The sequence below is a fragment of the Mytilus edulis genome, unplaced genomic scaffold (genome assembly GCF_963676685.1).
Source record: "Mytilus edulis unplaced genomic scaffold, xbMytEdul2.2 SCAFFOLD_570, whole genome shotgun sequence".
In the NCBI taxonomy this organism is placed as follows: Eukaryota; Metazoa; Mollusca; class Bivalvia; order Mytilida; family Mytilidae; genus Mytilus; species Mytilus edulis.
In genome coordinates this window covers 1-24,828 of record NW_027267967.1, presented here as the reverse complement: position 1 = coordinate 24,828, position 24,828 = coordinate 1, and the positions used below count along the sequence as shown (strand labels likewise).

At 35.5% G+C, this 24,828-nt stretch overlaps 21 non-coding genes across 21 annotated transcripts; all 21 read right to left on the bottom strand.

Annotated features, from left to right (window-relative positions):
* Positions 1 to 806: 806 nt before the first annotated feature.
* Positions 807 to 999, bottom strand: LOC139506449 (U2 spliceosomal RNA). Its single transcript, XR_011660148.1, has one exon. It is a non-coding gene; the product is annotated as a U2 spliceosomal RNA (small nuclear RNA).
* A 993-nt stretch (positions 1,000 to 1,992) lies between these two features.
* LOC139506448 (U2 spliceosomal RNA) lies at positions 1,993 to 2,185 on the bottom strand. Its single transcript, XR_011660147.1, has one exon. It is a non-coding gene; the product is annotated as a U2 spliceosomal RNA (small nuclear RNA).
* A 993-nt stretch (positions 2,186 to 3,178) lies between these two features.
* Positions 3,179 to 3,371, bottom strand: LOC139506447 (U2 spliceosomal RNA). The gene has a single exon (XR_011660146.1). It is a non-coding gene; the product is annotated as a U2 spliceosomal RNA (small nuclear RNA).
* Positions 3,372 to 4,364: 993 nt separating this feature from the next.
* LOC139506446 (U2 spliceosomal RNA) lies at positions 4,365 to 4,557 on the bottom strand. Its single transcript, XR_011660145.1, has one exon. It is a non-coding gene; the product is annotated as a U2 spliceosomal RNA (small nuclear RNA).
* Positions 4,558 to 5,550: 993 nt separating this feature from the next.
* LOC139506445 (U2 spliceosomal RNA) lies at positions 5,551 to 5,743 on the bottom strand. Its single transcript, XR_011660144.1, has one exon. It is a non-coding gene; the product is annotated as a U2 spliceosomal RNA (small nuclear RNA).
* A 993-nt stretch (positions 5,744 to 6,736) lies between these two features.
* Positions 6,737 to 6,929, bottom strand: LOC139506443 (U2 spliceosomal RNA). The gene has a single exon (XR_011660142.1). It is a non-coding gene; the product is annotated as a U2 spliceosomal RNA (small nuclear RNA).
* Positions 6,930 to 7,922: 993 nt separating this feature from the next.
* Positions 7,923 to 8,115, bottom strand: LOC139506442 (U2 spliceosomal RNA). The gene has a single exon (XR_011660141.1). It is a non-coding gene; the product is annotated as a U2 spliceosomal RNA (small nuclear RNA).
* Positions 8,116 to 9,108: 993 nt separating this feature from the next.
* Positions 9,109 to 9,301, bottom strand: LOC139506441 (U2 spliceosomal RNA). Its single transcript, XR_011660140.1, has one exon. It is a non-coding gene; the product is annotated as a U2 spliceosomal RNA (small nuclear RNA).
* A 993-nt stretch (positions 9,302 to 10,294) lies between these two features.
* Positions 10,295 to 10,487, bottom strand: LOC139506439 (U2 spliceosomal RNA). Its single transcript, XR_011660139.1, has one exon. It is a non-coding gene; the product is annotated as a U2 spliceosomal RNA (small nuclear RNA).
* A 993-nt stretch (positions 10,488 to 11,480) lies between these two features.
* Positions 11,481 to 11,673, bottom strand: LOC139506438 (U2 spliceosomal RNA). The gene has a single exon (XR_011660138.1). It is a non-coding gene; the product is annotated as a U2 spliceosomal RNA (small nuclear RNA).
* A 993-nt stretch (positions 11,674 to 12,666) lies between these two features.
* On the bottom strand, positions 12,667 to 12,859 carry LOC139506437 (U2 spliceosomal RNA). The gene has a single exon (XR_011660137.1). It is a non-coding gene; the product is annotated as a U2 spliceosomal RNA (small nuclear RNA).
* A 993-nt stretch (positions 12,860 to 13,852) lies between these two features.
* On the bottom strand, positions 13,853 to 14,045 carry LOC139506436 (U2 spliceosomal RNA). Its single transcript, XR_011660136.1, has one exon. It is a non-coding gene; the product is annotated as a U2 spliceosomal RNA (small nuclear RNA).
* A 993-nt stretch (positions 14,046 to 15,038) lies between these two features.
* Positions 15,039 to 15,231, bottom strand: LOC139506435 (U2 spliceosomal RNA). Its single transcript, XR_011660135.1, has one exon. It is a non-coding gene; the product is annotated as a U2 spliceosomal RNA (small nuclear RNA).
* Positions 15,232 to 16,224: 993 nt separating this feature from the next.
* Positions 16,225 to 16,417, bottom strand: LOC139506434 (U2 spliceosomal RNA). Its single transcript, XR_011660134.1, has one exon. It is a non-coding gene; the product is annotated as a U2 spliceosomal RNA (small nuclear RNA).
* Positions 16,418 to 17,410: 993 nt separating this feature from the next.
* On the bottom strand, positions 17,411 to 17,603 carry LOC139506433 (U2 spliceosomal RNA). Its single transcript, XR_011660133.1, has one exon. It is a non-coding gene; the product is annotated as a U2 spliceosomal RNA (small nuclear RNA).
* Positions 17,604 to 18,597: 994 nt separating this feature from the next.
* LOC139506461 (U2 spliceosomal RNA) lies at positions 18,598 to 18,790 on the bottom strand. The gene has a single exon (XR_011660159.1). It is a non-coding gene; the product is annotated as a U2 spliceosomal RNA (small nuclear RNA).
* A 994-nt stretch (positions 18,791 to 19,784) lies between these two features.
* LOC139506460 (U2 spliceosomal RNA) lies at positions 19,785 to 19,977 on the bottom strand. Its single transcript, XR_011660158.1, has one exon. It is a non-coding gene; the product is annotated as a U2 spliceosomal RNA (small nuclear RNA).
* A 991-nt stretch (positions 19,978 to 20,968) lies between these two features.
* Positions 20,969 to 21,161, bottom strand: LOC139506432 (U2 spliceosomal RNA). The gene has a single exon (XR_011660132.1). It is a non-coding gene; the product is annotated as a U2 spliceosomal RNA (small nuclear RNA).
* Positions 21,162 to 22,155: 994 nt separating this feature from the next.
* On the bottom strand, positions 22,156 to 22,348 carry LOC139506455 (U2 spliceosomal RNA). Its single transcript, XR_011660154.1, has one exon. It is a non-coding gene; the product is annotated as a U2 spliceosomal RNA (small nuclear RNA).
* Positions 22,349 to 23,340: 992 nt separating this feature from the next.
* On the bottom strand, positions 23,341 to 23,533 carry LOC139506444 (U2 spliceosomal RNA). The gene has a single exon (XR_011660143.1). It is a non-coding gene; the product is annotated as a U2 spliceosomal RNA (small nuclear RNA).
* A 992-nt stretch (positions 23,534 to 24,525) lies between these two features.
* LOC139506457 (U2 spliceosomal RNA) lies at positions 24,526 to 24,717 on the bottom strand. The gene has a single exon (XR_011660156.1). It is a non-coding gene; the product is annotated as a U2 spliceosomal RNA (small nuclear RNA).
* Between the last annotated feature and the right edge of the window lie 111 nt (positions 24,718 to 24,828).

The following is a 24,828-nucleotide window of genomic DNA, read 5'->3' as shown; positions in this document are numbered from 1 at the left end:
AAAATAAAAAGCGGCTTGTGAAATACGGCAAGTCGCGAGAATACATTTTTAAACGTATATCATACGTATACGTATTTAATCTTAATCGAACGAAATAACATGATCATGTTGATTCATCCTAGGTCCGACGAACGCAGTTTTTAAAGCCTAGGAAATTTCTAGGAAATTTCTTTAATCACAAAATAAATTCAACGCTTTTTCACAATCTGCACGGACTTTTCACTGTCTCGTTTAGTTAACACAAATATAAACAGTTCATCTGTTCTATTTTTTTTTAAGGAATTGACCGGTACAGCTATTTTTAAATAAATTTTAGAAGGAGGAAAAAACTTACCGGCCGACTGCAGTTTCCATCGTTTGCCCTCGTTCTGAGGCGACGTCGCTATTAACGATGATTGAAACAGTAGAAGGGGACGTAATTCTTTTCCCCGCGTTTTTCCGTAACGCTAAAAATTCATAGTTTCTTTTTAGGAACGAGAATACATTATTACACTGACATGTGCTGTTATAAATACAAGAAAGCGACAACAAAAATATTACATTACAAGGAAAGAAAATAACTTTTTAGAGAACAGACATAAAATAAAATGCAACTTATTTCACATGCACGAGAAGTAAAATTATTTACAACAATGAGTAAAACTATACAATTTACACAAACTCCTTAAAAAGAATACTAAGAAAGATATATAGAAAAAGTACACATGTAGCAGTGAAAAGCATTAGAGAATATTTTACTGGGGCTGTTTCGCAGGCTATTGAAGGGAAAGCTACTTTTCTATTTTAATTTATTTTCTCCCCAAATAGGGGAGTGAGCCGATCCTGGAGGTACTGCAATACCAGGCCAACTCGTGGCAAGAGCGGTGCAAGCACCTAACATCTCACCTAGTTGCAAAAATCAGTTTAATATCGAAGTACCCACATGGGGTACGTATCAGATATTAAGCTGATAAGAACAGATACTACACTTTGATCTTAGCCAAAAGGCCGAGAAGCGATACTCAAATCTCTCCGAGTTTCCAAAGCCTACAAATCCTATTTCTTACTCAAACACGGTGTTTTAATTTTAACCAAAGCTACACAACTTTTGCAAATTTATATACAAAAAGCACACGAAACACGAGATCTTGATTTGCTTCAAATACCTGACAGCATGAAACGATTTCTGCATGACAAAACGGGTGTGAAAATAAAAAGCGGCTTGTGAAATACGGCAAGTCGCGAGAATACATTTTTAAACGTATATCATACGTATACGTATTTAATCTTAATCGAACGAAATAACATGATCATGTTGATTCATCCTAGGTCCGACGAACGCAGTTTTTAAAGCCTAGGAAATTTCTAGGAAATTTCTTTAATCACAAAATAAATTCAACGCTTTTTCACAATCTGCACGGACTTTTCACTGTCTCGTTTAGTTAACACAAATATAAACAGTTCATCTGTTCTATTTTTTTTTAAGGAATTGACCGGTACAGCTATTTTTAAATAAATTTTAGAAGGAGGAAAAAACTTACCGGCCGACTGCAGTTTCCATCGTTTGCCCTCGTTCTGAGGCGACGTCGCTATTAACGATGATTGAAACAGTAGAAGGGGACGTAATTCTTTTCCCCGCGTTTTTCCGTAACGCTAAAAATTCATAGTTTCTTTTTAGGAACGAGAATACATTATTACACTGACATGTGCTGTTATAAATACAAGAAAGCGACAACAAAAATATTACATTACAAGGAAAGAAAATAACTTTTTAGAGAACAGACATAAAATAAAATGCAACTTATTTCACATGCACGAGAAGTAAAATTATTTACAACAATGAGTAAAACTATACAATTTACACAAACTCCTTAAAAAGAATACTAAGAAAGATATATAGAAAAAGTACACATGTAGCAGTGAAAAGCATTAGAGAATATTTTACTGGGGCTGTTTCGCAGGCTATTGAAGGGAAAGCTACTTTTCTATTTTAATTTATTTTCTCCCCAAATAGGGGAGTGAGCCGATCCTGGAGGTACTGCAATACCAGGCCAACTCGTGGCAAGAGCGGTGCAAGCACCTAACATCTCACCTAGTTGCAAAAATCAGTTTAATATCGAAGTACCCACATGGGGTACGTATCAGATATTAAGCTGATAAGAACAGATACTACACTTTGATCTTAGCCAAAAGGCCGAGAAGCGATACTCAAATCTCTCCGAGTTTCCAAAGCCTACAAATCCTATTTCTTACTCAAACACGGTGTTTTAATTTTAACCAAAGCTACACAACTTTTGCAAATTTATATACAAAAAGCACACGAAACACGAGATCTTGATTTGCTTCAAATACCTGACAGCATGAAACGATTTCTGCATGACAAAACGGGTGTGAAAATAAAAAGCGGCTTGTGAAATACGGCAAGTCGCGAGAATACATTTTTAAACGTATATCATACGTATACGTATTTAATCTTAATCGAACGAAATAACATGATCATGTTGATTCATCCTAGGTCCGACGAACGCAGTTTTTAAAGCCTAGGAAATTTCTAGGAAATTTCTTTAATCACAAAATAAATTCAACGCTTTTTCACAATCTGCACGGACTTTTCACTGTCTCGTTTAGTTAACACAAATATAAACAGTTCATCTGTTCTATTTTTTTTTAAGGAATTGACCGGTACAGCTATTTTTAAATAAATTTTAGAAGGAGGAAAAAACTTACCGGCCGACTGCAGTTTCCATCGTTTGCCCTCGTTCTGAGGCGACGTCGCTATTAACGATGATTGAAACAGTAGAAGGGGACGTAATTCTTTTCCCCGCGTTTTTCCGTAACGCTAAAAATTCATAGTTTCTTTTTAGGAACGAGAATACATTATTACACTGACATGTGCTGTTATAAATACAAGAAAGCGACAACAAAAATATTACATTACAAGGAAAGAAAATAACTTTTTAGAGAACAGACATAAAATAAAATGCAACTTATTTCACATGCACGAGAAGTAAAATTATTTACAACAATGAGTAAAACTATACAATTTACACAAACTCCTTAAAAAGAATACTAAGAAAGATATATAGAAAAAGTACACATGTAGCAGTGAAAAGCATTAGAGAATATTTTACTGGGGCTGTTTCGCAGGCTATTGAAGGGAAAGCTACTTTTCTATTTTAATTTATTTTCTCCCCAAATAGGGGAGTGAGCCGATCCTGGAGGTACTGCAATACCAGGCCAACTCGTGGCAAGAGCGGTGCAAGCACCTAACATCTCACCTAGTTGCAAAAATCAGTTTAATATCGAAGTACCCACATGGGGTACGTATCAGATATTAAGCTGATAAGAACAGATACTACACTTTGATCTTAGCCAAAAGGCCGAGAAGCGATACTCAAATCTCTCCGAGTTTCCAAAGCCTACAAATCCTATTTCTTACTCAAACACGGTGTTTTAATTTTAACCAAAGCTACACAACTTTTGCAAATTTATATACAAAAAGCACACGAAACACGAGATCTTGATTTGCTTCAAATACCTGACAGCATGAAACGATTTCTGCATGACAAAACGGGTGTGAAAATAAAAAGCGGCTTGTGAAATACGGCAAGTCGCGAGAATACATTTTTAAACGTATATCATACGTATACGTATTTAATCTTAATCGAACGAAATAACATGATCATGTTGATTCATCCTAGGTCCGACGAACGCAGTTTTTAAAGCCTAGGAAATTTCTAGGAAATTTCTTTAATCACAAAATAAATTCAACGCTTTTTCACAATCTGCACGGACTTTTCACTGTCTCGTTTAGTTAACACAAATATAAACAGTTCATCTGTTCTATTTTTTTTTAAGGAATTGACCGGTACAGCTATTTTTAAATAAATTTTAGAAGGAGGAAAAAACTTACCGGCCGACTGCAGTTTCCATCGTTTGCCCTCGTTCTGAGGCGACGTCGCTATTAACGATGATTGAAACAGTAGAAGGGGACGTAATTCTTTTCCCCGCGTTTTTCCGTAACGCTAAAAATTCATAGTTTCTTTTTAGGAACGAGAATACATTATTACACTGACATGTGCTGTTATAAATACAAGAAAGCGACAACAAAAATATTACATTACAAGGAAAGAAAATAACTTTTTAGAGAACAGACATAAAATAAAATGCAACTTATTTCACATGCACGAGAAGTAAAATTATTTACAACAATGAGTAAAACTATACAATTTACACAAACTCCTTAAAAAGAATACTAAGAAAGATATATAGAAAAAGTACACATGTAGCAGTGAAAAGCATTAGAGAATATTTTACTGGGGCTGTTTCGCAGGCTATTGAAGGGAAAGCTACTTTTCTATTTTAATTTATTTTCTCCCCAAATAGGGGAGTGAGCCGATCCTGGAGGTACTGCAATACCAGGCCAACTCGTGGCAAGAGCGGTGCAAGCACCTAACATCTCACCTAGTTGCAAAAATCAGTTTAATATCGAAGTACCCACATGGGGTACGTATCAGATATTAAGCTGATAAGAACAGATACTACACTTTGATCTTAGCCAAAAGGCCGAGAAGCGATACTCAAATCTCTCCGAGTTTCCAAAGCCTACAAATCCTATTTCTTACTCAAACACGGTGTTTTAATTTTAACCAAAGCTACACAACTTTTGCAAATTTATATACAAAAAGCACACGAAACACGAGATCTTGATTTGCTTCAAATACCTGACAGCATGAAACGATTTCTGCATGACAAAACGGGTGTGAAAATAAAAAGCGGCTTGTGAAATACGGCAAGTCGCGAGAATACATTTTTAAACGTATATCATACGTATACGTATTTAATCTTAATCGAACGAAATAACATGATCATGTTGATTCATCCTAGGTCCGACGAACGCAGTTTTTAAAGCCTAGGAAATTTCTAGGAAATTTCTTTAATCACAAAATAAATTCAACGCTTTTTCACAATCTGCACGGACTTTTCACTGTCTCGTTTAGTTAACACAAATATAAACAGTTCATCTGTTCTATTTTTTTTTAAGGAATTGACCGGTACAGCTATTTTTAAATAAATTTTAGAAGGAGGAAAAAACTTACCGGCCGACTGCAGTTTCCATCGTTTGCCCTCGTTCTGAGGCGACGTCGCTATTAACGATGATTGAAACAGTAGAAGGGGACGTAATTCTTTTCCCCGCGTTTTTCCGTAACGCTAAAAATTCATAGTTTCTTTTTAGGAACGAGAATACATTATTACACTGACATGTGCTGTTATAAATACAAGAAAGCGACAACAAAAATATTACATTACAAGGAAAGAAAATAACTTTTTAGAGAACAGACATAAAATAAAATGCAACTTATTTCACATGCACGAGAAGTAAAATTATTTACAACAATGAGTAAAACTATACAATTTACACAAACTCCTTAAAAAGAATACTAAGAAAGATATATAGAAAAAGTACACATGTAGCAGTGAAAAGCATTAGAGAATATTTTACTGGGGCTGTTTCGCAGGCTATTGAAGGGAAAGCTACTTTTCTATTTTAATTTATTTTCTCCCCAAATAGGGGAGTGAGCCGATCCTGGAGGTACTGCAATACCAGGCCAACTCGTGGCAAGAGCGGTGCAAGCACCTAACATCTCACCTAGTTGCAAAAATCAGTTTAATATCGAAGTACCCACATGGGGTACGTATCAGATATTAAGCTGATAAGAACAGATACTACACTTTGATCTTAGCCAAAAGGCCGAGAAGCGATACTCAAATCTCTCCGAGTTTCCAAAGCCTACAAATCCTATTTCTTACTCAAACACGGTGTTTTAATTTTAACCAAAGCTACACAACTTTTGCAAATTTATATACAAAAAGCACACGAAACACGAGATCTTGATTTGCTTCAAATACCTGACAGCATGAAACGATTTCTGCATGACAAAACGGGTGTGAAAATAAAAAGCGGCTTGTGAAATACGGCAAGTCGCGAGAATACATTTTTAAACGTATATCATACGTATACGTATTTAATCTTAATCGAACGAAATAACATGATCATGTTGATTCATCCTAGGTCCGACGAACGCAGTTTTTAAAGCCTAGGAAATTTCTAGGAAATTTCTTTAATCACAAAATAAATTCAACGCTTTTTCACAATCTGCACGGACTTTTCACTGTCTCGTTTAGTTAACACAAATATAAACAGTTCATCTGTTCTATTTTTTTTTAAGGAATTGACCGGTACAGCTATTTTTAAATAAATTTTAGAAGGAGGAAAAAACTTACCGGCCGACTGCAGTTTCCATCGTTTGCCCTCGTTCTGAGGCGACGTCGCTATTAACGATGATTGAAACAGTAGAAGGGGACGTAATTCTTTTCCCCGCGTTTTTCCGTAACGCTAAAAATTCATAGTTTCTTTTTAGGAACGAGAATACATTATTACACTGACATGTGCTGTTATAAATACAAGAAAGCGACAACAAAAATATTACATTACAAGGAAAGAAAATAACTTTTTAGAGAACAGACATAAAATAAAATGCAACTTATTTCACATGCACGAGAAGTAAAATTATTTACAACAATGAGTAAAACTATACAATTTACACAAACTCCTTAAAAAGAATACTAAGAAAGATATATAGAAAAAGTACACATGTAGCAGTGAAAAGCATTAGAGAATATTTTACTGGGGCTGTTTCGCAGGCTATTGAAGGGAAAGCTACTTTTCTATTTTAATTTATTTTCTCCCCAAATAGGGGAGTGAGCCGATCCTGGAGGTACTGCAATACCAGGCCAACTCGTGGCAAGAGCGGTGCAAGCACCTAACATCTCACCTAGTTGCAAAAATCAGTTTAATATCGAAGTACCCACATGGGGTACGTATCAGATATTAAGCTGATAAGAACAGATACTACACTTTGATCTTAGCCAAAAGGCCGAGAAGCGATACTCAAATCTCTCCGAGTTTCCAAAGCCTACAAATCCTATTTCTTACTCAAACACGGTGTTTTAATTTTAACCAAAGCTACACAACTTTTGCAAATTTATATACAAAAAGCACACGAAACACGAGATCTTGATTTGCTTCAAATACCTGACAGCATGAAACGATTTCTGCATGACAAAACGGGTGTGAAAATAAAAAGCGGCTTGTGAAATACGGCAAGTCGCGAGAATACATTTTTAAACGTATATCATACGTATACGTATTTAATCTTAATCGAACGAAATAACATGATCATGTTGATTCATCCTAGGTCCGACGAACGCAGTTTTTAAAGCCTAGGAAATTTCTAGGAAATTTCTTTAATCACAAAATAAATTCAACGCTTTTTCACAATCTGCACGGACTTTTCACTGTCTCGTTTAGTTAACACAAATATAAACAGTTCATCTGTTCTATTTTTTTTTAAGGAATTGACCGGTACAGCTATTTTTAAATAAATTTTAGAAGGAGGAAAAAACTTACCGGCCGACTGCAGTTTCCATCGTTTGCCCTCGTTCTGAGGCGACGTCGCTATTAACGATGATTGAAACAGTAGAAGGGGACGTAATTCTTTTCCCCGCGTTTTTCCGTAACGCTAAAAATTCATAGTTTCTTTTTAGGAACGAGAATACATTATTACACTGACATGTGCTGTTATAAATACAAGAAAGCGACAACAAAAATATTACATTACAAGGAAAGAAAATAACTTTTTAGAGAACAGACATAAAATAAAATGCAACTTATTTCACATGCACGAGAAGTAAAATTATTTACAACAATGAGTAAAACTATACAATTTACACAAACTCCTTAAAAAGAATACTAAGAAAGATATATAGAAAAAGTACACATGTAGCAGTGAAAAGCATTAGAGAATATTTTACTGGGGCTGTTTCGCAGGCTATTGAAGGGAAAGCTACTTTTCTATTTTAATTTATTTTCTCCCCAAATAGGGGAGTGAGCCGATCCTGGAGGTACTGCAATACCAGGCCAACTCGTGGCAAGAGCGGTGCAAGCACCTAACATCTCACCTAGTTGCAAAAATCAGTTTAATATCGAAGTACCCACATGGGGTACGTATCAGATATTAAGCTGATAAGAACAGATACTACACTTTGATCTTAGCCAAAAGGCCGAGAAGCGATACTCAAATCTCTCCGAGTTTCCAAAGCCTACAAATCCTATTTCTTACTCAAACACGGTGTTTTAATTTTAACCAAAGCTACACAACTTTTGCAAATTTATATACAAAAAGCACACGAAACACGAGATCTTGATTTGCTTCAAATACCTGACAGCATGAAACGATTTCTGCATGACAAAACGGGTGTGAAAATAAAAAGCGGCTTGTGAAATACGGCAAGTCGCGAGAATACATTTTTAAACGTATATCATACGTATACGTATTTAATCTTAATCGAACGAAATAACATGATCATGTTGATTCATCCTAGGTCCGACGAACGCAGTTTTTAAAGCCTAGGAAATTTCTAGGAAATTTCTTTAATCACAAAATAAATTCAACGCTTTTTCACAATCTGCACGGACTTTTCACTGTCTCGTTTAGTTAACACAAATATAAACAGTTCATCTGTTCTATTTTTTTTTAAGGAATTGACCGGTACAGCTATTTTTAAATAAATTTTAGAAGGAGGAAAAAACTTACCGGCCGACTGCAGTTTCCATCGTTTGCCCTCGTTCTGAGGCGACGTCGCTATTAACGATGATTGAAACAGTAGAAGGGGACGTAATTCTTTTCCCCGCGTTTTTCCGTAACGCTAAAAATTCATAGTTTCTTTTTAGGAACGAGAATACATTATTACACTGACATGTGCTGTTATAAATACAAGAAAGCGACAACAAAAATATTACATTACAAGGAAAGAAAATAACTTTTTAGAGAACAGACATAAAATAAAATGCAACTTATTTCACATGCACGAGAAGTAAAATTATTTACAACAATGAGTAAAACTATACAATTTACACAAACTCCTTAAAAAGAATACTAAGAAAGATATATAGAAAAAGTACACATGTAGCAGTGAAAAGCATTAGAGAATATTTTACTGGGGCTGTTTCGCAGGCTATTGAAGGGAAAGCTACTTTTCTAATTTAATTTATTTTCTCCCCAAACAGGGGAGTGAGCCGATCCTGGAGGTACTGCAATACCAGGCCAACTCGTGGCAAGAGCGGTGCAAGCACCTAACATCTCACCTAGTTGCAAAAATCAGTTTAATATCGAAGTACCCACATGGGGTACGTATCAGATATTAAGCTGATAAGAACAGATACTACACTTTGATCTTAGCCAAAAGGCCGAGAAGCGATACTCAAATCTCTCCGAGTTTCCAAAGCCTACAAATCCTATTTCTTACTCAAACACGGTGTTTTAATTTTAACCAAAGCTACACAACTTTTGCAAATTTATATACAAAAAGCACACGAAACACGAGATCTTGATTTGCTTCAAATACCTGACAGCATGAAACGATTTCTGCATGACAAAACGGGTGTGAAAATAAAAAGCGGCTTGTGAAATACGGCAAGTCGCGAGAATACATTTTTAAACGTATATCATACGTATACGTATTTAATCTTAATCGAACGAAATAACATGATCATGTTGATTCATCCTAGGTCCGACGAACGCAGTTTTTAAAGCCTAGGAAATTTCTAGGAAATTTCTTTAATCACAAAATAAATTCAACGCTTTTTCACAATCTGCACGGACTTTTCACTGTCTCGTTTAGTTAACACAAATATAAACAGTTCATCTGTTCTATTTTTTTTTAAGGAATTGACCGGTACAGCTATTTTTAAATAAATTTTAGAAGGAGGAAAAAACTTACCGGCCGACTGCAGTTTCCATCGTTTGCCCTCGTTCTGAGGCGACGTCGCTATTAACGATGATTGAAACAGTAGAAGGGGACGTAATTCTTTTCCCCGCGTTTTTCCGTAACGCTAAAAATTCATAGTTTCTTTTTAGGAACGAGAATACATTATTACACTGACATGTGCTGTTATAAATACAAGAAAGCGACAACAAAAATATTACATTACAAGGAAAGAAAATAACTTTTTAGAGAACAGACATAAAATAAAATGCAACTTATTTCACATGCACGAGAAGTAAAATTATTTACAACAATGAGTAAAACTATACAATTTACACAAACTCCTTAAAAAGAATACTAAGAAAGATATATAGAAAAAGTACACATGTAGCAGTGAAAAGCATTAGAGAATATTTTACTGGGGCTGTTTCGCAGGCTATTGAAGGGAAAGCTACTTTTCTATTTTAATTTATTTTCTCCCCAAATAGGGGAGTGAGCCGATCCTGGAGGTACTGCAATACCAGGCCAACTCGTGGCAAGAGCGGTGCAAGCACCTAACATCTCACCTAGTTGCAAAAATCAGTTTAATATCGAAGTACCCACATGGGGTACGTATCAGATATTAAGCTGATAAGAACAGATACTACACTTTGATCTTAGCCAAAAGGCCGAGAAGCGATACTCAAATCTCTCCGAGTTTCCAAAGCCTACAAATCCTATTTCTTACTCAAACACGGTGTTTTAATTTTAACCAAAGCTACACAACTTTTGCAAATTTATATACAAAAAGCACACGAAACACGAGATCTTGATTTGCTTCAAATACCTGACAGCATGAAACGATTTCTGCATGACAAAACGGGTGTGAAAATAAAAAGCGGCTTGTGAAATACGGCAAGTCGCGAGAATACATTTTTAAACGTATATCATACGTATACGTATTTAATCTTAATCGAACGAAATAACATGATCATGTTGATTCATCCTAGGTCCGACGAACGCAGTTTTTAAAGCCTAGGAAATTTCTAGGAAATTTCTTTAATCACAAAATAAATTCAACGCTTTTTCACAATCTGCACGGACTTTTCACTGTCTCGTTTAGTTAACACAAATATAAACAGTTCATCTGTTCTATTTTTTTTTAAGGAATTGACCGGTACAGCTATTTTTAAATAAATTTTAGAAGGAGGAAAAAACTTACCGGCCGACTGCAGTTTCCATCGTTTGCCCTCGTTCTGAGGCGACGTCGCTATTAACGATGATTGAAACAGTAGAAGGGGACGTAATTCTTTTCCCCGCGTTTTTCCGTAACGCTAAAAATTCATAGTTTCTTTTTAGGAACGAGAATACATTATTACACTGACATGTGCTGTTATAAATACAAGAAAGCGACAACAAAAATATTACATTACAAGGAAAGAAAATAACTTTTTAGAGAACAGACATAAAATAAAATGCAACTTATTTCACATGCACGAGAAGTAAAATTATTTACAACAATGAGTAAAACTATACAATTTACACAAACTCCTTAAAAAGAATACTAAGAAAGATATATAGAAAAAGTACACATGTAGCAGTGAAAAGCATTAGAGAATATTTTACTGGGGCTGTTTCGCAGGCTATTGAAGGGAAAGCTACTTTTCTATTTTAATTTATTTTCTCCCCAAATAGGGGAGTGAGCCGATCCTGGAGGTACTGCAATACCAGGCCAACTCGTGGCAAGAGCGGTGCAAGCACCTAACATCTCACCTAGTTGCAAAAATCAGTTTAATATCGAAGTACCCACATGGGGTACGTATCAGATATTAAGCTGATAAGAACAGATACTACACTTTGATCTTAGCCAAAAGGCCGAGAAGCGATACTCAAATCTCTCCGAGTTTCCAAAGCCTACAAATCCTATTTCTTACTCAAACACGGTGTTTTAATTTTAACCAAAGCTACACAACTTTTGCAAATTTATATACAAAAAGCACACGAAACACGAGATCTTGATTTGCTTCAAATACCTGACAGCATGAAACGATTTCTGCATGACAAAACGGGTGTGAAAATAAAAAGCGGCTTGTGAAATACGGCAAGTCGCGAGAATACATTTTTAAACGTATATCATACGTATACGTATTTAATCTTAATCGAACGAAATAACATGATCATGTTGATTCATCCTAGGTCCGACGAACGCAGTTTTTAAAGCCTAGGAAATTTCTAGGAAATTTCTTTAATCACAAAATAAATTCAACGCTTTTTCACAATCTGCACGGACTTTTCACTGTCTCGTTTAGTTAACACAAATATAAACAGTTCATCTGTTCTATTTTTTTTTAAGGAATTGACCGGTACAGCTATTTTTAAATAAATTTTAGAAGGAGGAAAAAACTTACCGGCCGACTGCAGTTTCCATCGTTTGCCCTCGTTCTGAGGCGACGTCGCTATTAACGATGATTGAAACAGTAGAAGGGGACGTAATTCTTTTCCCCGCGTTTTTCCGTAACGCTAAAAATTCATAGTTTCTTTTTAGGAACGAGAATACATTATTACACTGACATGTGCTGTTATAAATACAAGAAAGCGACAACAAAAATATTACATTACAAGGAAAGAAAATAACTTTTTAGAGAACAGACATAAAATAAAATGCAACTTATTTCACATGCACGAGAAGTAAAATTATTTACAACAATGAGTAAAACTATACAATTTACACAAACTCCTTAAAAAGAATACTAAGAAAGATATATAGAAAAAGTACACATGTAGCAGTGAAAAGCATTAGAGAATATTTTACTGGGGCTGTTTCGCAGGCTATTGAAGGGAAAGCTACTTTTCTATTTTAATTTATTTTCTCCCCAAATAGGGGAGTGAGCCGATCCTGGAGGTACTGCAATACCAGGCCAACTCGTGGCAAGAGCGGTGCAAGCACCTAACATCTCACCTAGTTGCAAAAATCAGTTTAATATCGAAGTACCCACATGGGGTACGTATCAGATATTAAGCTGATAAGAACAGATACTACACTTTGATCTTAGCCAAAAGGCCGAGAAGCGATACTCAAATCTCTCCGAGTTTCCAAAGCCTACAAATCCTATTTCTTACTCAAACACGGTGTTTTAATTTTAACCAAAGCTACACAACTTTTGCAAATTTATATACAAAAAGCACACGAAACACGAGATCTTGATTTGCTTCAAATACCTGACAGCATGAAACGATTTCTGCATGACAAAACGGGTGTGAAAATAAAAAGCGGCTTGTGAAATACGGCAAGTCGCGAGAATACATTTTTAAACGTATATCATACGTATACGTATTTAATCTTAATCGAACGAAATAACATGATCATGTTGATTCATCCTAGGTCCGACGAACGCAGTTTTTAAAGCCTAGGAAATTTCTAGGAAATTTCTTTAATCACAAAATAAATTCAACGCTTTTTCACAATCTGCACGGACTTTTCACTGTCTCGTTTAGTTAACACAAATATAAACAGTTCATCTGTTCTATTTTTTTTTAAGGAATTGACCGGTACAGCTATTTTTAAATAAATTTTAGAAGGAGGAAAAAACTTACCGGCCGACTGCAGTTTCCATCGTTTGCCCTCGTTCTGAGGCGACGTCGCTATTAACGATGATTGAAACAGTAGAAGGGGACGTAATTCTTTTCCCCGCGTTTTTCCGTAACGCTAAAAATTCATAGTTTCTTTTTAGGAACGAGAATACATTATTACACTGACATGTGCTGTTATAAATACAAGAAAGCGACAACAAAAATATTACATTACAAGGAAAGAAAATAACTTTTTAGAGAACAGACATAAAATAAAATGCAACTTATTTCACATGCACGAGAAGTAAAATTATTTACAACAATGAGTAAAACTATACAATTTACACAAACTCCTTAAAAAGAATACTAAGAAAGATATATAGAAAAAGTACACATGTAGCAGTGAAAAGCATTAGAGAATATTTTACTGGGGCTGTTTCGCAGGCTATTGAAGGGAAAGCTACTTTTCTATTTTAATTTATTTTCTCCCCAAATAGGGGAGTGAGCCGATCCTGGAGGTACTGCAATACCAGGCCAACTCGTGGCAAGAGCGGTGCAAGCACCTAACATCTCACCTAGTTGCAAAAATCAGTTTAATATCGAAGTACCCACATGGGGTACGTATCAGATATTAAGCTGATAAGAACAGATACTACACTTTGATCTTAGCCAAAAGGCCGAGAAGCGATACTCAAATCTCTCCGAGTTTCCAAAGCCTACAAATCCTATTTCTTACTCAAACACGGTGTTTTAATTTTAACCAAAGCTACACAACTTTTGCAAATTTATATACAAAAAGCACACGAAACACGAGATCTTGATTTGCTTCAAATACCTGACAGCATGAAACGATTTCTGCATGACAAAACGGGTGTGAAAATAAAAAGCGGCTTGTGAAATACGGCAAGTCGCGAGAATACATTTTTAAACGTATATCATACGTATACGTATTTAATCTTAATCGAACGAAATAACATGATCATGTTGATTCATCCTAGGTCCGACGAACGCAGTTTTTAAAGCCTAGGAAATTTCTAGGAAATTTCTTTAATCACAAAATAAATTCAACGCTTTTTCACAATCTGCACGGACTTTTCACTGTCTCGTTTAGTTAACACAAATATAAACAGTTCATCTGTTCTATTTTTTTTTAAGGAATTGACCGGTACAGCTATTTTTAAATAAATTTTAGAAGGAGGAAAAAACTTACCGGCCGACTGCAGTTTCCATCGTTTGCCCTCGTTCTGAGGCGACGTCGCTATTAACGATGATTGAAACAGTAGAAGGGGACGTAATTCTTTTCCCCGCGTTTTTCCGTAACGCTAAAAATTCATAGTTTCTTTTTAGGAACGAGAATACATTATTACACTGACATGTGCTGTTATAAATACAAGAAAGCGACAACAAAAATATTACATTACAAGGAAAGAAAATAACTTTTTAGAGAACAGACATAAAATAAAATGCAACTTATTTCACATGCACGAGAAGTAAAATTATTTACAACAATGAGTAAAACTATACAATTTACACAAACTCCTTAAAAAGAATACTAAGAAAGATATATAGAAAAAGTACACATGTAGCAGTGAAAAGCATTAGAGAATATTTTACTGGGGCTGTTTCGCAGGCTATTGAAGGGAAAGCTACTTTTCTATTTTAATTTATTTTCTCCCCAAATAGGGGAGTGAGCCGATCCTGGAGGTACTGCAATACCAGGCCAACTCGTGGCAAGAGCGGTGCAAGCACCTAACATCTCACCTAGTTGCAAAAATCAGTTTAATATCGAAGTACCCACATGGGGTACGTATCAGATATTAAGCTGATAAGAACAGATACTACACTTTGATCTTAGCCAAAAGGCCGAGAAGCGATACTCAAATCTCTCCGAGTTTCCAAAGCCTACAAATCCTATTTCTTACTCAAACACGGTGTTTTAATTTTAACCAAAGCTACACAACTTTTGCAAATTTATATACAAAAAGCACACGAAACACGAGATCTTGATTTGCTTCAAATACCTGACAGCATGAAACGATTTCTGCATGACAAAACGGGTGTGAAAATAAAAAGCGGCTTGTGAAATACGGCAAGTCGCGAGAATACATTTTTAAACGTATATCATACGTATACGTATTTAATCTTAATCGAACGAAATAACATGATCATGTTGATTCATCCTAGGTCCGACGAACGCAGTTTTTAAAGCCTAGGAAATTTCTAGGAAATTTCTTTAATCACAAAATAAATTCAACGCTTTTTCACAATCTGCACGGACTTTTCACTGTCTCGTTTAGTTAACACAAATATAAACAGTTCATCTGTTCTATTTTTTTTTAAGGAATTGACCGGTACAGCTATTTTTAAATAAATTTTAGAAGGAGGAAAAAACTTACCGGCCGACTGCAGTTTCCATCGTTTGCCCTCGTTCTGAGGCGACGTCGCTATTAACGATGATTGAAACAGTAGAAGGGGACGTAATTCTTTTCCCCGCGTTTTTCCGTAACGCTAAAAATTCATAGTTTCTTTTTAGGAACGAGAATACATTATTACACTGACATGTGCTGTTATAAATACAAGAAAGCGACAACAAAAATATTACATTACAAGGAAAGAAAATAACTTTTTAGAGAACAGACATAAAATAAAATGCAACTTATTTCACATGCACGAGAAGTAAAATTATTTACAACAATGAGTAAAACTATACAATTTACACAAACTCCTTAAAAAGAATACTAAGAAAGATATATAGAAAAAGTACACATGTAGCAGTGAAAAGCATTAGAGAATATTTTACTGGGGCTGTTTCGCAGGCTATTGAAGGGAAAGCTACTTTTCTATTTTAATTTATTTTCTCCCCAAATAGGGGAGTGAGCCGATCCTGGAGGTACTGCAATACCAGGCCAACTCGTGGCAAGAGCGGTGCAAGCACCTAACATCTCACCTAGTTGCAAAAATCAGTTTAATATCGAAGTACCCACATGGGGTACGTATCAGATATTAAGCTGATAAGAACAGATACTACACTTTGATCTTAGCCAAAAGGCCGAGAAGCGATACTCAAATCTCTCCGAGTTTCCAAAGCCTACAAATCCTATTTCTTACTCAAACACGGTGTTTTAATTTTAACCAAAGCTACACAACTTTTGCAAATTTATATACAAAAAGCACACGAAACACGAGATCTTGATTTGCTTCAAATACCTGACAGCATGAAACGATTTCTGCATGACAAAACGGGTGTGAAAATAAAAAGCGGCTTGTGAAATACGGCAAGTCGCGAGAATACATTTTTAAACGTATATCATACGTATACGTATTTAATCTTAATCGAACGAAATAACATGATCATGTTGATTCATCCTAGGTCCGACGAACGCAGTTTTTAAAGCCTAGGAAATTTCTAGGAAATTTCTTTAATCACAAAATAAATTCAACGCTTTTTCACAATCTGCACGGACTTTTCACTGTCTCGTTTAGTTAACACAAATATAAACAGTTCATCTGTTCTATTTTTTTTTAAGGAATTGACCGGTACAGCTATTTTTAAATAAATTTTAGAAGGAGGAAAAAACTTACCGGCCGACTGCAGTTTCCATCGTTTGCCCTCGTTCTGAGGCGACGTCGCTATTAACGATGATTGAAACAGTAGAAGGGGACGTAATTCTTTTCCCCGCGTTTTTCCGTAACGCTAAAAATTCATAGTTTCTTTTTAGGAACGAGAATACATTATTACACTGACATGTGCTGTTATAAATACAAGAAAGCGACAACAAAAATATTACATTACAAGGAAAGAAAATAACTTTTTAGAGAACAGACATAAAATAAAATGCAACTTATTTCACATGCACGAGAAGTAAAATTATTTACAACAATGAGTAAAACTATACAATTTACACAAACTCCTTAAAAAGAATACTAAGAAAGATATATAGAAAAAGTACACATGTAGCAGTGAAAAGCATTAGAGAATATTTTACTGGGGCTGTTTCGCAGGCTATTGAAGGGAAAGCTACTTTTCTATTTTAATTTATTTTCTCCCCAAATAGGGGAGTGAGCCGATCCTGGAGGTACTGCAATACCAGGCCAACTCGTGGCAAGAGCGGTGCAAGCACCTAACATCTCACCTAGTTGCAAAAATCAGTTTAATATCGAAGTACCCACATGGGGTACGTATCAGATATTAAGCTGATAAGAACAGATACTACACTTTGATCTTAGCCAAAAGGCCGAGAAGCGATACTCAAATCTCTCCGAGTTTCCAAAGCCTACAAATCCTATTTCTTACTCAAACACGGTGTTTTAATTTTAACCAAAGCTACACAACTTTTGCAAATTTATATACAAAAAGCACACGAAACACGAGATCTTGATTTGCTTCAAATACCTGACAGCATGAAACGATTTCTGCATGACAAAACGGGTGTGAAAATAAAAAGCGGCTTGTGAAATACGGCAAGTCGCGAGAATACATTTTTAAACGTATATCATACGTATACGTATTTAATCTTAATCGAACGAAATAACATGATCATGTTGATTCATCCTAGGTCCGACGAACGCAGTTTTTAAAGCCTAGGAAATTTCTAGGAAATTTCTTTAATCACAAAATAAATTCAACGCTTTTTCACAATCTGCACGGACTTTTCACTGTCTCGTTTAGTTAACACAAATATAAACAGTTCATCTGTTCTATTTTTTTTTAAGGAATTGACCGGTACAGCTATTTTTAAATAAATTTTAGAAGGAGGAAAAAACTTACCGGCCGACTGCAGTTTCCATCGTTTGCCCTCGTTCTGAGGCGACGTCGCTATTAACGATGATTGAAACAGTAGAAGGGGACGTAATTCTTTTCCCCGCGTTTTTCCGTAACGCTAAAAATTCATAGTTTCTTTTTAGGAACGAGAATACATTATTACACTGACATGTGCTGTTATAAATACAAGAAAGCGACAACAAAAATATTACATTACAAGGAAAGAAAATAACTTTTTAGAGAACAGACATAAAATAAAATGCAACTTATTTCACATGCACGAGAAGTAAAATTATTTACAACAATGAGTAAAACTATACAATTTTACACAAACTCCTTAAAAAGAATACTAAGAAAGATATATAGAAAAAGTACACATGTAGCAGTGAAAAGCATTAGAGAATATTTTACTGGGGCTGTTTCGCAGGCTATTGAAGGGAAAGCTACTTTTCTATTTTAATTTATTTTCTCCCCAAATAGGGGAGTGAGCCGATCCTGGAGGTACTGCAATACCAGGCCAACTCGTGGCAAGAGCGGTGCAAGCACCTAACATCTCACCTAGTTGCAAAAATCAGTTTAATATCGAAGTACCCACATGGGGTACGTATCAGATATTAAGCTGATAAGAACAGATACTACACTTTGATCTTAGCCAAAAGGCCGAGAAGCGATACTCAAATCTCTCCGAGTTTCCAAAGCCTACAAATCCTATTTCTTACTCAAACACGGTGTTTTAATTTTAACCAAAGCTACACAACTTTTGCAAATTTATATACAAAAAGCACACGAAACACGAGATCTTGATTTGCTTCAAATACCTGACAGCATGAAACGATTTCTGCATGACAAAACGGGTGTGAAAATAAAAAGCGGCTTGTGAAATACGGCAAGTCGCGAGAATACATTTTTAAACGTATATCATACGTATACGTATTTAATCTTAATCGAACGAAATACATGATCATGTTGATTCATCCTAGGTCCGACGAAACGCAGTTTTTAAAGCCTAGGAAATTTCTAGGAAATTTCTTTAATCACAAAATAAATTCAACGCTTTTTCACAATCTGCACGGACTTTTCACTGTCTCGTTTAGTTAACACAAATATAAACAGTTCATCTGTTCTATTTTTTTTTAAGGAATTGACCGGTACAGCTATTTTTAAATAAATTTTAGAAGGAGGAAAAAACTTACCGGCCGACTGCAGTTTCCATCGTTTGCCCTCGTTCTGAGGCGACGTCGCTATTAACGATGATTGAAACAGTAGAAGGGGACGTAATTCTTTTCCCCCGCGTTTTTCCGTAACGCTAAAAATTCATAGTTTCTTTTTAGGAACGAGAATACATTATTACACTGACATGTGCTGTTATAAATACAAGAAAGCGACAACAAAAATATTACATTACAAGGAAAGAAAATAACTTTTTAGAGAACAGACATAAAATAAAATGCAACTTATTTCACATGCACGAGAAGTAAAATTATTTACAACAATGAGTAAAACTATACAATTTACACAAACTCCTTAAAAAGAATACTAAGAAAGATATATAGAAAAAGTACACATGTAGCAGTGAAAAGCATTAGAGAATATTTTACTGGGGCTGTTTCGCAGGCTATTGAAGGGAAAGCTACTTTTCTATTTTAATTTATTTTCTCCCCAAATAGGGGAGTGAGCCGATCCTGGAGGTACTGCAATACCAGGCCAACTCGTGGCAAGAGCGGTGCAAGCACCTAACATCTCACCTAGTTGCAAAAATCAGTTTAATATCGAAGTACCCACATGGGGTACGTATCAGATATTAAGCTGATAAGAACAGATACTACACTTTGATCTTAGCCAAAAGGCCGAGAAGCGATACTCAAATCTCTCCGAGTTTCCAAAGCCTACAAATCCTATTTCTTACTCAAACACGGTGTTTTAATTTTAACCAAAGCTACACAACTTTTGCAAATTTATATACAAAAAGCACACGAAACACGAGATCTTGATTTGCTTCAAATACCTGACAGCATGAAACGATTTCTGCATGACAAAACGGGTGTGAAAATAAAAAGCGGCTTGTGAAATACGGCAAGTCGCGAGAATACATTTTTAAACGTATATCATACGTATACGTATTTAATCTTAATCGAACGAAATAACATGATCATGTTGATTCATCCTAGGTCCGACGAACGCAGTTTTTAAAGCCTAGGAAATTTCTAGGAAATTTCTTTAATCACAAAATAAATTCAACGCTTTTTCACAATCTGCACGGACTTTTCACTGTCTCGTTTAGTTAACACAAATATAAACAGTTCATCTGTTCTATTTTTTTTTAAGGAATTGACCGGTACAGCTATTTTTAAATAAATTTTAGAAGGAGGAAAAAACTTACCGGCCGACTGCAGTTTCCATCGTTTGCCCTCGTTCTGAGGCGACGTCGCTATTAACGATGATTGAAACAGTAGAAGGGGACGTAATTCTTTTCCCCGCGTTTTTCCGTAACGCTAAAAATTCATAGTTTCTTTTTAGGAACGAGAATACATTATTACACTGACATGTGCTGTTATAAATACAAGAAAGCGACAACAAAAATATTACATTACAAGGAAAGAAAATAACTTTTTAGAGAACAGACATAAAATAAAATGCAACTTATTTCACATGCACGAGAAGTAAAATTATTTACAACAATGAGTAAAACTATACAATTTACACAAACTCCTTAAAAAGAATACTAAGAAAGATATATAGAAAAAGTACACATGTAGCAGTGAAAAGCATTAGAGAATATTTTACTGGGCTGTTTCGCAGGCTATTGAAGGGAAAGCTACTTTTCTATTTTAATTTATTTTCTCCCCAAATAGGGAGTGAGCCGATCCTGGAGGTACTGCAATACCAGGCCAACTCGTGGCAAGAGCGGTGCAAGCACCTAACATCTCACCTAGTTGCAAAAATCAGTTTAATATCGAAGTACCCACATGGGGTACGTATCAGATATTAAGCTGATAAGAACAGATACTACACTTTGATCTTAGCCAAAAGGCCGAGAAGCGATACTCAAATCTCTCCGAGTTTCCAAAGCCTACAAATCCTATTTCTTACTCAAACACGGTGTTTTAATTTTAACCAAAGCTACACAACTTTTGCAAATTTATATACAAAAAGCACACGAAACACGAGATCTTGATTTGCTTCAAATACCTGACAGCATGAAACGATTTCTGCATGACAAAACGGGTGTGAAAATAAAAAGCGGCTTGTGAAATACGGCAAGTCGCGAGAATACATTTTTAAACGTATATCATACGTATACGTATTTAATCTTAATCGAACGAAATAACATGATCATGTTGATTCATCCTAGGTCCGACGAACGCAGTTTTTAAAGCCTAGGAAATTTCTAGGAAATTTCTTTAATCACAAAATAAATTCAACGCTTTTTCACAATCTGCACGGACTTTTCACTGTCTCGTTTAGTTAACACAAATATAAACAGTTCATCTGTTCTATTTTTTTTTAAGGAATTGACCGGTACAGCTATTTTTAAATAAATTTTAGAAGGAGGAAAAAACTTACCGGCCGACTGCAGTTTCCATCGTTTGCCCTCGTTCTGAGGCGACGTCGCTATTAACGATGATTGAAACAGTAGAAGGGGACGTAATTCTTTTCCCCGCGTTTTTCCGTAACGCTAAAAATTCATAGTTTCTTTTTAGGAACGAGAATACATTATTACACTGACATGTGCTGTTATAAATACAAGAAAGCGACAACAAAAATATTACATTACAAGGAAAGAAAATAACTTTTTAGAGAACAGACATAAAATAAAATGCAACTTATTTCACATGCACGAGAAGTAAAATTATTTACAACAATGAGTAAAACTATACAATTTACACAAACTCCTTAAAAAGAATACTAAGAAAGATATATAGAAAAAGTACACATGTAGCAGTGAAAAGCATTAGAGAATATTTTACTGGGGCTGTTTCGCAGGCTATTGAAGGGAAAGCTACTTTTCTATTTTAATTTATTTTCTCCCCCAAATAGGGGAGTGAGCCGATCCTGGAGGTACTGCAATACCAGGCCAACTCGTGGCAAGAGCGGTGCAAGCACCTAACATCTCACCTAGTTGCAAAAATCAGTTTAATATCGAAGTACCCACATGGGGTACGTATCAGATATTAAGCTGATAAGAACAGATACTACACTTTGATCTTAGCCAAAAGGCCGAGAAGCGATACTCAAATCTCTCCGAGTTTCCAAAGCCTACAAATCCTATTTCTTACTCAAACACGGTGTTTTAATTTTAACCAAAGCTACACAACTTTTGCAAATTTATATACAAAAAGCACACGAAACACGAGATCTTGATTTGCTTCAAATACCTGACAGCATGAAACGATTTCTGCATGACAAAACGGGTGTGAAAATAAAAAGCGGCTTGTGAAATACGGCAAGTCGCGAGAATACATTTTTAAACGTATATCATACGTATACGTATTTAATCTTAATCGAACGAAATAACATGATCATGTTGATTCATCCTAGGTCCGACGAACGCAGTTTTTAAAGCCTAGGAAATTTCTAGGAAATTTCTTTAATCACAAAATAAATTCAACGCTTTTTCACAATCTGCACGGACTTTTCACTGTCTCGTTTAGTTAACACAAATATAAACAGTTCATCTGTTCTATTTTTTTTTAAGGAATTGACCGGTACAGCTATTTTTAAATAAATTTTAGAAGGAGGAAAAAACTTACCGGCCGACTGCAGTTTCCATCGTTTGCCCTCGTTCTGAGGCGACGTCGCTATTAACGATGATTGAAACAGTAGAAGGGGACGTAATTCTTTTCCCCGCGTTTTTCCGTAACGCTAAAAATTCATAGTTTCTTTTTAGGAACGAGAATACATTATTACACTGACATGTGCTGTTATAAATACAAGAAAGCGACAACAAAAATATTACATTACAAGGAAAGAAAATAACTTTTTAGAGAACAGACATAAAATAAAATGCAACTTATTTCACATGCACGAGAAGTAAAATTATTTACAACAATGAGTAAAACTATACAATTTACACAAACTCCTTAAAAAGAATACTAAGAAAGATATATAGAAAAAGTACACATGTAGCAGTGAAAAGCATTAGAGAATATTTTACTGGGGCTGTTTCGCAGGCTATTGAAGGGAAAGCTACTTTCTATTTTAATTTATTTTCTCCCCAAATAGGGGAGTGAGCCGATCCTGGAGGTACTGCAATACCAGGCCAACTCGTGGCAAGAGCGGTGCAAGCACCTAACATCTCACCTAGTTGCAAAAATCAGTTTAATATCGAAGTACCCACATGGGGTACGTATCAGATATTAAGCTGATAAGAACAGATACTACACTTTGATCTTAGCCAAAAGGCCGAGAAGCGATACTCAAATCTCTCCGAGTTTCCAAAGCCTACAAATCCTATTTCTTACTCAAACACGGTGTTTTAATTTTAACCAAAGCTACACAACTTTGCAAATTTATATACAAAAAGCACACGAAACACGAGATCTTGATTTGCTTCAAATACCTGACAGCATGAAACGATTTCTGCATGACAAAACGGGTGTGAAAATAAAAAGCGGCTTGTGAAATACGGCAAGTCGCGAGAATACATTTTTAAACGTATATCATACGTATACGTATTTAATCTTAATCGAACGAAATAACATGATCATGTTGATTCATCCTAGGTCCGACGAACGCAGTTTTTAAAGCCTAGGAAATTTCTAGGAAATTTCTTTAATCACAAAATAAATTCAACGCTTTTTCACAATCTGCACGGACTTTTCACTGTCTCGTTTAGTTAACACAAATATAAACAGTTCATCTGTTCTATTTTTTTTTAAGGAATTGACCGGTACAGCTATTTTTAAATAAATTTTAGAAGGAGGAAAAAACTTACCGGCCGACTGCAGTTTCCATCGTTTGCCCTCGTTCTGAGGCGACGTCGCTATTAACGATGATTGAAACAGTAGAAGGGGACGTAATTCTTTTCCCCGCGTTTTTCCGTAACGCTAAAAATTCATAGTTTCTTTTTAGGAACGAGAATACATTATTACACTGACATGTGCTGTTATAAATACAAGAAAGCGACAACAAAAATATTACATTACAAGGAAAGAAAATAACTTTTTAGAGAACAGACATAAAATAAAATGCAACTTATTTCACATGCACGAGAAGTAAAATTATTTACAACAATGAGTAAAACTATACAATTTACACAAACTCCTTAAAAAGAATACTAAGAAAGATATATAGAAAAAGTACACATGTAGCAGTGAAAAGCATTAGAGAATATTTTACTGGGGCTGTTTCGCAGGCTATTGAAGGGAAAGCTACTTTTCTATTTTAATTTATTTTCTCCCCAAATAGGGGAGTGAGCCGATCCTGGAGGTACTGCAATACCAGGCCAACTCGTGCAAGAGCGGTGCAAGCACCTAACATCTCACCTAGTTGCAAAAATCAGTTTAATATCGAAGTACCCACATGGGGTACGTATCAGATATTAAGCTGATAAGAACAGATACTACACTTTGATCTTAGCCAAAAGGCCGAGAAGCGATACTCAAATCTCTCCGAGTTTCCAAAGCCTACAAATCCTATTTCTTACTCAAACACGGTGTTTTAATTTTAACCAAAGCTACACAACTTTTGCAAATTTATATACAAAAAGC